The sequence below is a fragment of the Equus przewalskii genome, unplaced genomic scaffold, assembly GCF_037783145.1.
Source record: "Equus przewalskii isolate Varuska unplaced genomic scaffold, EquPr2 ChrUn-7, whole genome shotgun sequence".
In the NCBI taxonomy this organism is placed as follows: Eukaryota; Metazoa; Chordata; class Mammalia; order Perissodactyla; family Equidae; genus Equus; species Equus przewalskii.
In genome coordinates this window covers 59,700-73,704 of record NW_027228755.1, presented here as the reverse complement: position 1 = coordinate 73,704, position 14,005 = coordinate 59,700, and positions in this window count along the sequence as shown.

The following is a 14,005-nucleotide window of genomic DNA, read 5'->3' as shown; positions in this document are numbered from 1 at the left end:
TACTGCCGATGGGAGTGCAAATTGGTACAGCCACTATGGAAAACTGTATGGAGTTTCCTCAGAAAATTAAGAATATGTCTACCATATTATCCAGCTATTCCACTGCGGTGTATTTATCCAAATAACTTGAAAACACAAATGCATAAAGATACATGCACCCCTATGTGCAGCATTATTCACAATAGCCAAGACTTGGAACCAACCTAGGTGCCCATCAAGGGACAAATGGATATAGAAGATGTGGTATGTGTACACAATGGAATACTACTCATCCATAAGAAATGATGAAATCCAGCCATTTATCACAACATGGATGGACCTTGAGGACATTATGCTAAGTGAAATAAGTCAGAAGGAGAAAGTCAAATGCTGTATGATCTCACTCATAAGTAGAAGATAAAAACAACGACAAACAAACACATAGCAACAGAGATTTGATTAGTGATTACCATAGAGGAATGGGGGAGGGAGGAGGGTGAAAGGTGTGATTAGCAACGTGTGTGTTGTGATGGATTGTAATTAGTCTTTGGGTGGTGAACATGATGTAATCCACACAGAATTCAAAATATATTATAACGTACACCTGTAATTTACATAATGTTATAAACCAATGTTACTGTAATAGAAGAGTAAAATAAAAAATAAAATAAAATATAAAAAAAGAAAAGGAAATAGGGATAAATAAATAAATCAAACAGTTTGTAGAGGAGGTCTTCTCAGATCACGAGCCTGTAAACAGAGGAGAATGATCAACTCAACAACCTGTACTTAAGATTCCAAAGGCAAAACACAACAAAGCAAAAATTGGAAGATATTTTTAATTATGCTCTATAGAAGAAAGAGATTGAATTCGGTAACATGTTGCACTTTGGATGTACCTTCCCTGAGAAAAAACATAAAAATATATAATACTATATAAAATGCTTTTTTTTGTAAGCACAGAATCAAAATATCTACAACATCAAAACCTACTGGTTGACAATGTCAAGAGTTTTATAATCATCAAAGGGTACAGATTGGGATAAATTTCTATATTTTACCACTGGGTAACAGTAGAGATTAAAACAAAGTTTCAGCATCCTAGTTGTTACTGAAAAACTATAAGTCTCCCAAATCATCAAGCAGGCTACAAATTGATACTTAAATTCACAATAACTTATTAGCTCTAAAAATAATTGAAAATTACTTACATAAATATGTATATTATGTTAAAAATATAGCAATGATAATATAGAATAGAATCCAGGAGAACATATGGCTGGTAAAATATGATGAGGTGAAGAGTGGAGTAAATTAGAAAGAGTGTCATGATATCCTATACACTGGCTATATGTGGGTTGCAAATTAATAGAGGACTGTAAAATGATTAAGACAAGATTAATTACATATTCACAGTGTCTAGAAGATATAGACAAATAAGTGGTTCAGGAAAAGTATGTTCCTGATTCTGAGGCCACAAAGAAAGTTGTCCCATCAGTTATCATAAAAAAGAAACTAGGGGCCAGCCCAGTGGCACAGTGGTTATGTGTGCACGACCTGCTTTGGTGGCCTGGGTTCGCTGGTTCAGATCCTGGGTGTGGACATGGCACCTCTTGGCAAGCCATGCTGTGGTAGGCGTCCCACATGTAAAGTAGAGGAAGATGGGCACGGATGTTAGCTCAGGGCCAATCTTCCTCAGCAAAAAAGAGGATGATTGGCAGCAAATGTTAGGTCACGGCTAATTTTCCTTGGGAAAAAAAAAAAAAGGCAATAGAGAGTAGACACACAGTTATCCCTGTCCTAGATAGTTGAGTTATCAGGAACAGACTTTAAAATAAGTAGACCTCAAATGCTCAAGGAGATGAAAACAAGATTAAGAATTTTGGTGGAGAAATGGAAGCTATAAAGAAAGAACAAGTGGAAATTCTTTAATAAAGAAATAAATGATAGCAGCTAAAAAAATATAGATGGGTGTAAGAGCAGATAAGACAGTACCAAGAAAGAGTTCATTTACTGGAAGATAGATTAGAGAATATATCTAGAATGAAGTTTGGAGAGACAACAGTTTGTAAAACTGTTTGTAAAAAGTAGAAAAGTCAAAGCATGCAACTGTGGGGACTATCACGTAAAGGTCAAACACGTGTAGCGGGGTCACAAAATGGCCGAAGAGAGAATGCAACAGATAGTGATTGTGATGCAATAATGTCTGAGAACTCTCCAAAAGAGAAAGTGAGCTTAAAAATTCCAATGAACCAGGAGAAAATGAATAAAATCTAAGTAATACAAAGCATATCATAGGAAAACTACTGAAAAGCAAAGAAAATAAGAACATCTTAAAAATAGCCAGAGATGAGAGATTCATTTGCTAGAGAGGAGCAATAATTAGACTAATATCTGACTTCTCAATAAAACACAAAGGGAGCCAGAAATTAATGTAATATTATTTTCAGCATGCTAAGCTAATGAAAGTGAGGACCTAGACTTCTATACTCAATGAAAATACCCATCACAATGGAAGGCAAATGCTTTTTTTTAGACAGGGAATAACTGGAATAATTTGTCACCATACAAGAAAATGAATAAGGGTATTTTTTAGGGAGAAGATAAACTATTACAAAGTGATAGAAACACTAATTATGATGTTGGAAGTCAGGATAGAGGTTGTGTTTAGGGATGAGAGATGGAGTAATTTTGGGAGTGGCCTAAGGAGTCTTCTGAGGTGCTGGTGATATGCTACTTATTGACATGGATTTTATAACACAGGTGTGTTCTCTTTGTGATAATTCTGTGATCTTTATTACTATGATTGTGTACTTTTTTGAATGTTCATTACACTTCAGTAGAAAGTTTAAGTAAAGATAGGAAGTTTTGAAACTTTTATTGCACACAAGTTTCTTCAATTGGAGAAAAAATAACTAGATTCTGGTTGCTTTTTAAAAAAGGCTCACATGAATTAATATTTAATTTATACTGAAATTCCCTAGGAATGAAAAAATCAACTGATGAATGAGAATGAGTAAAAGATCATCAGAGTTATCATATGCTAATAGCAAGAATAAATGAAAAGTCCTTAATATTACTTGAATACATAAGAAGTATTCAAAATAGAAATATGACTAAATTATAGAACTATGAGTACTGTAAGACTATGCCTATATGAAAATATTGACGTGCTGTGAATGAACATATAGTATGAGTGATTCAGTTTTGGCAGGACAACGTCAAGCATTCAGAGCACCATCCAAGAAAATATATTAGTATTCTCTTCATTTGGCAAGAACTATGGAAAATTATGCCAACATTATGGCAGAACATTTATGCAGAAATCTAACATTAATAACAAATAATATAATATAACTCATCATCTAGGGAATGAAATACAAAACAAAGCAATTAATATCATGGTAGCTGTGATGAATCAAATGTTAAATAAGGTAAGAAATGCTAAATATTTTCCTCAAGGTTTGATAATATAGCCTCAGATATAAGCCAGGTAAAACAAGCAATTATTAAATTTGTGTATTTTCAAATTTACATATTTACACATAACACATGTTTGTGTGTTGCAGAATTTTCCCAGTACATGAAATGAAAGGAAAAGAGATATATTAATCATTCATAAGCAAGTTACAAAAGCTGAATAAATAAAAAAATGATTTGAAGAGTCAGACATATGACAATGCCACGATACATCGAAAATATAATCAACAACATTTAAAAATCCATGAAAAATTCTATGGCATTCTATATTCTTTGGTGTGTGCACATGCTTTTTAAAATTTTGGTATAGTACAAGTCTATTTTTAAATAATTTTAAGAAATTTCATACAAGAATAGTACTATTACTTTTCAGTCTCAACAAAACTTTAGAGTTTATTGAAAATATAAATAAATTTAAGCCATTTTTGTTGTTTTCCAAAGTTTTTTATTGAGGTAACATTGGTTTATAACATTATGAAAATTTCAAGTGCACATCATTATATTTACATTTCTGTGTAGTTGATCTGCTCCCTTTACTGTAGATTTGCCTTTTCCACTGATTTTATTGGGGTTTTTTTGACAATTTTCTTATTCTTATTTCTGGTCTTTTCTTTTCCACTTAAATAAGTCCTTTCTGCACTTCTTGTAAGGAAGCTTTCTTGGTGATAAATTCCTTTAGTTTTTGCTTGTCTGGGAAACTCTTTATCTCTCCTTCCATCCTGAATGATAACCTTGCCGTGTGGAGAATTATTTGCTGTAGGTTTTTTCCCTTCAGAACTTTAAATATATCAAGCTACCCATTCTAGCCTGTAAGATTTCTGCTGAGAAGTCAGCTGTGTGGTTTCCTTTGTATGTAATGTGTTGCCTTTCTCTTGTGGCTTTTAGGATTCTCTCTTTGTTTTTAATTCTTGAAATTTTAATTATAATGTGTCTTGGTGTGGGCATCTTTGGGTTTACCTTTTTTGGTGTTCTCTGTGCTTACTGTACCTGAACGTCTGTTTCCTTCCTTAGGTCAGGAAAGTTTTCAGCTATTATTTCTTCAAATAGATTCTCTGCTCTTTTGTCTCTCTCTTCTCCTTCTGGCACACCTATGATACAGATGTTAGTGTGCTTGTTATTGTCCCAGAGGTTCCTTAGACTGTCCTCATTCTTTTCAATTCATTTTTCTTTTATCTGTTCAGCTTTGGTGATTTCCTCTAGTCTTTCCTCCAGCTCACTGATCTGTCCTTCTGTATCATTTACTCCGCTATTGAGTCCCTCTAGTGATTTTTTCAATTCCAGTATTTTTTTCTTCATTTCTGATTCATTCTTTTTTATGTTTCCTAATTCTTTGTTGAAGTTCTCACTGAGTTCACCCATTCTTCTCCCAAGATCAGTAAGCATCCTTATGACTATTAGTTTGTATTCTTTGTCAGGTAGATTGTTCATCTCTGTTTCATTTACTTCTGAGATTTTCTCCTGTTTCCTTATTTGGAATGCATTCCTTTGTCTCCTCATTTTGTCTTTTGCTCTGTGCTCATATATATGTTTTAGGTAGATCAGCTACATCTCCTGATCTTGGAGTGGTGACCTTGCCTAAGGGATGCTCTGTGAAGTCAAGCATTGTGCTTCCCTTTCATCACCAGTTTCAAATGTTCCAGGTGTCTCCCCTCTGTGGGCTACATGTGTCCTTCTGCTGTGGCAGGGTTGCTGTTGCTGCAAGTCCACAGGGAGACTAGGCTGTCCCCCTGGCCATTTGGTTGTAATTCTTAGATGTGTGCAGCTGCTATGGTCCCTTCAGTCACTTTATCAGGCATGGGGAGCCCCAGTACAGTTGGCTGCAAGGTCTAATAGCACATTCCTGGTGCAGTTTTTCTGTTAAGTGTGTAGGTCCCCAGGAGGGCTTGTTGTTAGGCCCAGGGCTTACAAATTGCTGTAGGCATCTGGCTTGTAAGGTTGTTGTCAGCTCTCTCAGCAATGCAGCTGAGTGGGGATGGCCCCAGACTTCGGAGCACCCACTTGCTTCAGGCTTTGGAAGGTAAGGCCAATCCCCTATATGGCTGTTTGAGAAGCACAAATTGCTGCAGTTGGCAAGCCCCATACTCCCTACAGTGGCCTCAAAACTTGTCAACACTGTTCTGCTCCATATCCACGTCCTGAACCACTGAAGTGGACCCAGTCACACACTGAAGAGGCCCACATACTCCACCATCGAAGCCCCACCCTTTGTACTTGCCCTGCCCCACAGATGCAGACCCTCTCACTTGGCTGCAGAAGTTCCAGGCACCCTGCCTATGTGGGCTGACAAGTTGCCCAAAGGTTTGCTGTTGGGTAGAGCCAGTCACTTGGCTGAGCTGCTTGCCCTGGCTGAGCTGGATGGAACTGGTGCTCTAGTGGGTGGGGCAGACCCCAGGGCTAAGAGGTCAAGGGAAGAATTCCAATGGCATCTGCTAGTATCTGTGTTAGCATATCTGTACTAGGTCACACTAATGGCTGCTGCTATTGGCTCAGCCCCTGAGGAGGTGGTCCCAGCCTTGGGAGGTCTCACCTCTCGCTAAGATGTGTCCAAAGCCTATCAAGTGATTCTCTTTTCACCAAAGGTCTGTGCACCTTTCTTTCAGTTGCTTTTAGGCTGCTTTCCAAAATGGGTGAATTTCTTCATGGGCCCTTTAAGAGGGTTTTTTTTCCCCCCTTACATCTGATAGCTTTTCTGGAGGTATTCCCTGTTGTTGTTAATAGCCAGCAAAGGCAGATATTATGACACTTGTCTTAGTTATGCTGAGTCCAGAAGCTGCTTATTGTGGTAAATCTCCCCTGCCCCTCCAGGTAAGGCTTCACACCTTAATATTGCTCCTGGCTGGCCTTGAATTGCCACAGCTAGATGGTGTTTTTTTGTCTCCAACAAGGAATTTCTGCCTCTTCCAATTCAGTCAGCACTGTCCCTTGTTTTCAGGGTTCTTTGCATCCAGTTTTCAGTTCTCTCTCAGAGGTAATTGTTCCAAGAGTAGTTGTAAATTTGTTGTGTCCATGACAGGAGGTGAGTTCAGAGTCTGCCTATGCTGCAATCTTGACACCTGATCTGAGTTCTTAACAATCTTAATAAATTTTCCCAAGGAACGAGAAGGTCTCCAGGAAGAAGGAACAACTGTATGATATTCATCATCAAGTATGGAAGAAAAGAAGAATGAAGGGCCCTGGAGTCTATCATGCCTGAAGGCCAACATTTCTAAACCCCTTCCTTATTGTCCATTTTTCCTATATCTGCCTCAAGATTCTGTAATTCTTTAAGATCGTTTTTTGAGACAATAGTTTGCCATCTTCTGTTTATTCTGTCTAATCAAATAAATACTTCCTTTCTCAATCTCTAACTCATTGTGATTAATTGGTTTAGACTGTGGTGAGCAGAGCAAGCCCATTGCTCAGTAACAAATTTCTGGTGACCCAGATGGGACTGTCTCTGCCTGTGGCTAGTCACCTTGGAGGAGGCTGTTTTGGGATTTTCCCAGAAATTATTGGGCAGCTTTTTCCACCTGGGGAATTCCCCTTGCTGACTGCCTCTAATGCTTCAGTGATTGGGGAACAAGGGACTGGATCATGAGCTGATGAGCTTGTGTCTGGAGCTAGATGAATCATCCCAGAGTACACTCCTGGGTACTATATTCCTTTTTTCTTTGTCTGGGGGCCTTGGTTGGGCCAAGGTCTGTCTGCTTTAGGCACTATTGTTGAGGGATAAAGGAGAGTTTAGACTGCCTAGCATATTATCTGGAAGACTAGTCTCTGGTTTCTTTGTGGTGTGTGTGCCTATATGTTCTGTTCTCCTGAATGTGTCCATCATTCCACTAGTCTGTGTGCCAGTTTTTCCCTTTGTCAGAATCCTACAGAATACTTCCAGTGCCTATTACATCATTTCTGGGGACATGAAGTTTGCAACCTTTTCTGTAAAATGTCAAGCAGAATTGTATCTTTCAATGCAGACACTGCTGTTTTGTGTTCTTTATTTTAATAACCTTTGGGAGGAAGCTGTAAGAGCATGGGTTGACCATTTTCCTCCCATTTGTTTGTCTTGTCCAGCATCTCCTTTCCTGTCATTTTGTGGAAGTTAGGTGATGGTTTAAAGTAAATGAGACTTAGACTTTCTGCAAAATAGAAGATTTAAAAACTTTCTGCCAGGCTCCTGACCCCCTATGTCAGCATTGGGCAATTAGATCTTTATCCCACCTTAAACCATTACCTCTTGTCTCTTTGGCTTGTTTAGCACTGATGTGGGAACTGTGTGCTTAGGCAGAGTGGGATTTGGACAGGTCCTATAGTTATCCGGATGCATGGAGTCAAGCCTTGCACCCTTCTCCAGGTCCATTACTTGTTGGACACAAGCTTTATTGCCATGAGGTCCACTCCGTCCATCCCAAGGAAAAGCCCATGAAGACGTAATAATTTTAGCAGGTAGGCTAATTAGCAAATACAGAATTTGTGAATAATGAAGATTGACTCTTTGGGATTAATGACCCCAAATGACAGTTTGAGTTGAGATATCCATGGCTAGACTTCAATTACTTTAGTATTGATTAATTAATTCAACAAATAATTCTTAAGCGCTTACTATGCAGCTGGGACATATTGAGTATAAAGTAGTGTGGGAGAGACAGATTATCACTTTCTTCTCAGCTTGAAAATTTTGCCTTCTTAATTTGATACTACAGTTTACCATTTTCATTCTTTGTTGTTTCCATCTTAGGAGATCTTTCAGAGGGACCAAATTGCAGGTGGCAGCAGCTGTACATGTGGAAATTTCTGGAAATTAAAGTGGAGATGGGAGAGGGGTGAAGGGAAAAACATGGAATAGAGGAGAGCAAACAGTGGGACTGCTGCAATCTTCCTACTCAGATTGGACTGGTTGATCACTTCTCTAGGCTCCAATCTACATTGGCACCCTCACATAGCAGCACTGTAATACATTGTTGGTTGACTCCACCCTCATCTGTAGTGCTGGTCTTTGATGAGCTTAAGTCAATCATGAGATAGAATCCTCGCCAATGTGATAGGCTAAAGGATGGACAGGTAACCTATAATTTAAGCCCAGGTATGATACAGATCCCACTTATCCTTGCTCAGAGTGATGGCTCAGGCTAGGCACCTGCTCTAAAGTGGCACAGTTTATATGAAGCCTGATTCCTGTGTTTGATGGTAGGGGAAAGTGATGCTCTCTTTTATCCTAGACGTTGTGGTCTGGGGTATAAACCATGAAATGCCATGGCAATAACAATTAAATAATCAAAATACAAGACATTTTCTGTGAATTTCCTCCTGACACAGTGAGTTTGTTCGTTCATTCGTCACATATTCAGCGTTTCTATTTGTACAGTAAACATATTCACCGAGACTGGTTCCAAAATTTATGAGAAGCAGCTGTGTCCCCAGGTATTTAAACCACAATGGATAATCTCTTCCTCCAAGCTCATTCCTTTTTTCACGTCTATATTTACTCACCAGAGTCAAACTTCAGAAATCTTTTTAGTGTTTCTTTTCCAGCTTGTCTGTTTACCAGGTTATTCTCTATAAAATCTCTGAAATATTTTCTTCCTTTCTCTATTGATAGGGTTTAAAAATCTCAACATAGGATAGATATAGAGCTTTCCTCTATCTTAGTAAATATTCCTGTTGGTTTCCTAAATAAGCATTCTTCCTCGGCCGCAGTGGGGTTCTGTTTAAGAGACAGAAGTTTCTGCTACTGAGAATCTCCTCAAGAAAGGATCGAGACCCTAGTTTAAAATGTGAGGTGTGTTTGTAAGTGGACTTGGAAGAAAACATAAGCTGAAATATAAGCTTCCTGGGTTTTTGCAATTTAAGGAGTTGGCTGGATTGTCAGAGTTAGTAGTCAGTCCAGGGAAGTGGGTAAGTGGGTTGATGACAAAGTTCCTCCAAATGTGAGAACATGTAAGGTGCTGGGTATTGCACCCACACATCTGTGTCCCAGCTCCTGGTTACTTGATGTAAAACTCACTTGATCAAGTTTAAAGATGAGGTCTTTTAAAATATGAAATTTTGTTGAATGTAAAAAGATGTGACAGTATTTGATGTTTTTCTAATTTATTAATTAGATTTTTTTTGAGGAAGATTAGCCCTGAGCTAACTGCTGCCAATCCTCTTTTTTCAGAGGAAGACTGACCCTGAGCTCACATCCGTGCCCATCCTCCTCTACTTTATATGTGGGACGCCTACCACAGCATGGCTTCCCAAGCAGTCCCATGTCCACACTCAGGATCTGAACCAGAGAACCCCAGGCCGCTGAATCGGAATGTGCACACTTAACCACTGCACCACTGGGCCGGCCCCTATTAATTAGATTTTAATTTTGTTCTAAACTTTTTAATGGCATGCAAAAGATTATTTTTTAAGAAAATCAAGACATGTGTGATGATGACTCTAGTCAGCTTTGTAAATGAGAGATGATTGAACAGATCATTGCATCATCACATTCATAAATATGTTTACTATTTATAATCATTTAATTATGAATTCTTTAGTTATTATTTTAATTGTTCATAGAGTTCATTAAAAATATTCTTTTCTTATTCACACATGAGAAGTTTAACTCACCAAATCTACAACCAGCTGCAAGTTTACAGGGAATTTCTCAATTTTAGAAAGAAAGGTTAAAAGAGAATGTGTGAATGCAGGGATGCACAATTGCAGCAAAAAAGAAGAGAAAGGAAATTTCTTCTTAAAAGACACCTGGCCACATCTACACACAAACCTATGTTCATCACAGAGAGGAGTAAGAGATTAGGAGCAGGGCCAAGCCCAGTGGCCTAGTGTGTAAGTTCAGACCACTCTGCTTCACTGGCCTGGGTTCGGTTCCAGGGCACGGACCTATACCACTCATCAATGGCCATGCTGTGGAGGTGGTTCACATACAAAAAGAGGAAGATTGGCAACCACTGTTAGCTCTGGGCGAATCTTCCTTAACAAGAAGAAGAAGAATCTTCCTCAGCCAAAAAAAAAAAAAAGAGAGACAGAGAGAGGTAAGAAAAAATTTTAGCAAGAGTTGAGGAAAAGTCAACCTATATCACGTATCAAGAAAATTAGCATTAGCCATTTTTGCTTTGAAACTCATTTTCTGTGTGACATTAGTTTAGGGGCTAAAAGGTAAATTTGATAGTTGATGTGGTCTATAAGTTTCAGGAATGATTTATTCAAGCTATGTTCCATTTTCTGTGGTGATTTGTAAATTCAGTATGTCAGTATTTAAAATGAGAAGCAGACGTGGACTATGAGGAAAGTCTGTATCTGCACTCACACATTTCTGCTTTCTGCTTTTGTTTGATTTTAATTTTTCTAAGATTATTTTTTTAAAGATTTTATTTTTCCTTTTTCTCCCAAAGCCCCCCAGTACACAGTTGTGTATTTTTAGTTGTGGGTCCTTCTAGCTGTGGCATGTAGGATGCCACCTCAGCATGGCCCAATGAGCGGTGCCATGTCCATGCCCAGGATCCGAACCGGCGAAACCCTGGGCTGCTGAAGTGGAGTGCACGAACCCAACCAGTCCGCCATGGGGCTGGCCCCTGTTGTGAGATTTTTAAACAGTGGTCACTAAGGATTAGTTTTTGCAATCTATTACCATGCATTGTTTTTACATAGGTGAGCACATATTCTCTTTTTCTGGTTTATAGATGATTCTAAAATGACATGTATGGGGAATTTATAGCTTTAAAAGCATGTATTTCTAAACAACACTGACTAAAAGCATATGAGCTAAGATTATTATTTTTTTAAAGATTGTCCCTGAGTTAACATCTGTTGCCAATCTTCTTTTTTTTCCTTCTCCCCAAAGCTTCCGAGTACATAGGTGTATATTCTAGTTATAGATCCTTCTAGGTCTGCTATGTGGGATGGCTCCCCAGAATGGCTTGATGAATGGTATTAGGTCTGTGGCCAGGATCTCAACTGGTGAAATCCTGGTTGCTGAAATAGAGTGTGTGAACTTAACCAGTTGGCCATGGGACCAGCCCTGAGCTAAGATTTTAATTGAGGAATCTTAAAAACAACAACAAAATCAATGAAAATTTAGAATGTAGAAAATTAATTTAAAAGCAGTAAAAGTTAAAATAAAAAGCAAAACAAAAAATTGATAAAGGTGACTGACAACGTTAAAGGCCGACTTTTTGAGAAAATTAGTGAAAATAACAACAACCTCTCTCAGAACTGATCAAAGAAGCAATATTATTAGAAAAGTAGACATATTACAGATTAGCAATGTAAAGAGTAAAATAAGAAAATGTTATATATAGTAAATATGAACATATGTGTTACAGATAAAATTTTAATTAAGAACTCTTAGGAGAGGGAGAAAATATGAATTTAGAAGTAATTGTTAAGGAAAATGAACAAGTAGTTGAAGTTTCTGGTCGTGGAAGGTGTTAGGTCCAGACTCCATGGAGCAGCAGATAATCATATTTCATATGCAGTGTTCCAGATAGAGAAAAGATGGGAAACAATCCCAACTAACTTTAAGGGGCAAAATTTTCATGACACCCAAGCCAGCAAGAATTCCTCCAGAAAAAACAAAACAAATATTAAAACAATAATTATTAATTAATCTCATTTATGCATATTTACTCAGAAATTATGTATATAAACTCAAATAAAATATTTACAAACAGAAATCAGCCCCAAATGATGTGGAATTTATCCACAGAATGCAAGGATTTTTTACCATTAAAAATCCCTTAAGGGGTCAGCCTGGTGGTGCAGTGGTTAAGTTCACATGTTCTGCTTCAGCAGCCCGGGGCTCGCCAGTTCTGATCCCGGGTGTGGACATGCACATTGCATGTCAAGCCATGCTGTGGCAGGTGTCCCATGTCTAAAGTAGAGGAAGATGGGCAGGGGTGTTAGCTCAGGGCCAGTCTTCCTCAGCAAAAAGAGGAGGATTTGCAGCAGATGTTATCTCAGGGCTAATCTTCCTCAAAAAAAAAATCTCTTAATAGAATCACTTCCTTCAACAGATTAAAGAAATAAAATTATGTAATCACCTCCAGAGTTACAGGAAAAATATTTGATATATTTAAATTCTGATAAAATATTACCAACTCAGAATAGAAAGAAACATCCACTGTATGGTTGAATGTGCCTAAAAGCAACCTACACGACATATATTTAATTACGAAGCTTTAAAGCATTACAGCGAAAATCAAGAACAAGATGTTTGCCTACTCTAGTCGCCACTATTCAACAGAATACTAAATGTCCTAGTTGATACAGTAAGGCGAAAAAATAAGGAGATATGAAAATAGAGATTAAAGAAAAAATTATCATTATTTTCAGCTTTTACGATTGTATACAAGAAAATGAAAAATCAGCAAAATATTGGGAATAATAAGAGAGCTCAGGAGCTTATCTAGTTATAAATTTAACATATAAATAAAACTATAAGAATTTCGAGGGAATTGGTATCTTTTATAGCTGATAAGATTTTACCAAGAAAACTAATAGAACAAAAAGTGAACCATTAGAACTACTATGAAAATTTGGCGAGGTATCTAGACTCAAACTAAATATAAAAAACATCGACAGCCCCTTCTAATATAAGCAACAACAAAAAAAAGAAACTAAGACACCATTTATAATAGCAGGAAAGTCTATAAAATAGCTGAAAATTAGCTAATGAAAGAATATACAAGAATTCTACAGATAATTCTAAGAGCTATTAAAGATCATAAAACTATTTCTGATGAATTGGAGTTGTATGGCAGGAGTTATAAAAAATTATAGTTTTTAAAAATTATACTGTAATGTCACTAAATTCCTAATTGAAACTTTCACCTGGATTTTGGAGGTACTTAGTAAACTTATCTTTTATCTTATGTGCCAGAATAAATGACTACAAATGTCTAAATCATTTTTGAAAGAGACAAGCAAAGCTTTATTCACAAGGGAATAAATTCCTAAATGCAAAAGATAATGCAAAGTTAGTAGCATATAAAACCCCATAATATCTTTATGACCTATTAGTGGGGAATTATTTCTGAACTAAATCCTCTAATTGGAAACTCTAGAGCTTTAGGGAGAAATGGCCTATGGTGGGACCTACCCCCAACCTCAATACACCCATACACAGTGGGCCCCTGAGGGTGACGGTGCGCCTGTCTACCTGTTTTGAGCTTGAAGACCTTGGTCCTTCCCAGGGTCCTCTCACTAAATCCATTCCTACAGGGACAGAAGTCCTGGTTTCTTCACCTCTTGGAGGACAAGAGTGGGCATGTTCATGCAGGGGGGCAGCATAGACTGTTCCACTGTTCTGCATTTTGTTGCTTCTGAACTACAAATTGTATAAAATTGATGGATTTTTGAAAAAAAGAATAATACAATTAAATTAAAGTAAAAATTGTTGAATTTTACTGTACGAAATTAAGGCTTTCTCTTTAATAAAGTGTTACACTGGACAAAATTAATAAGTGAAAAATTGAGAGAAGTATTTGAAATTCTAAAAACAAAGTTTATATATTGTATACATATATATTTTATATATATATATATATATATATATACACACAGAGTAATATGGTAAAGT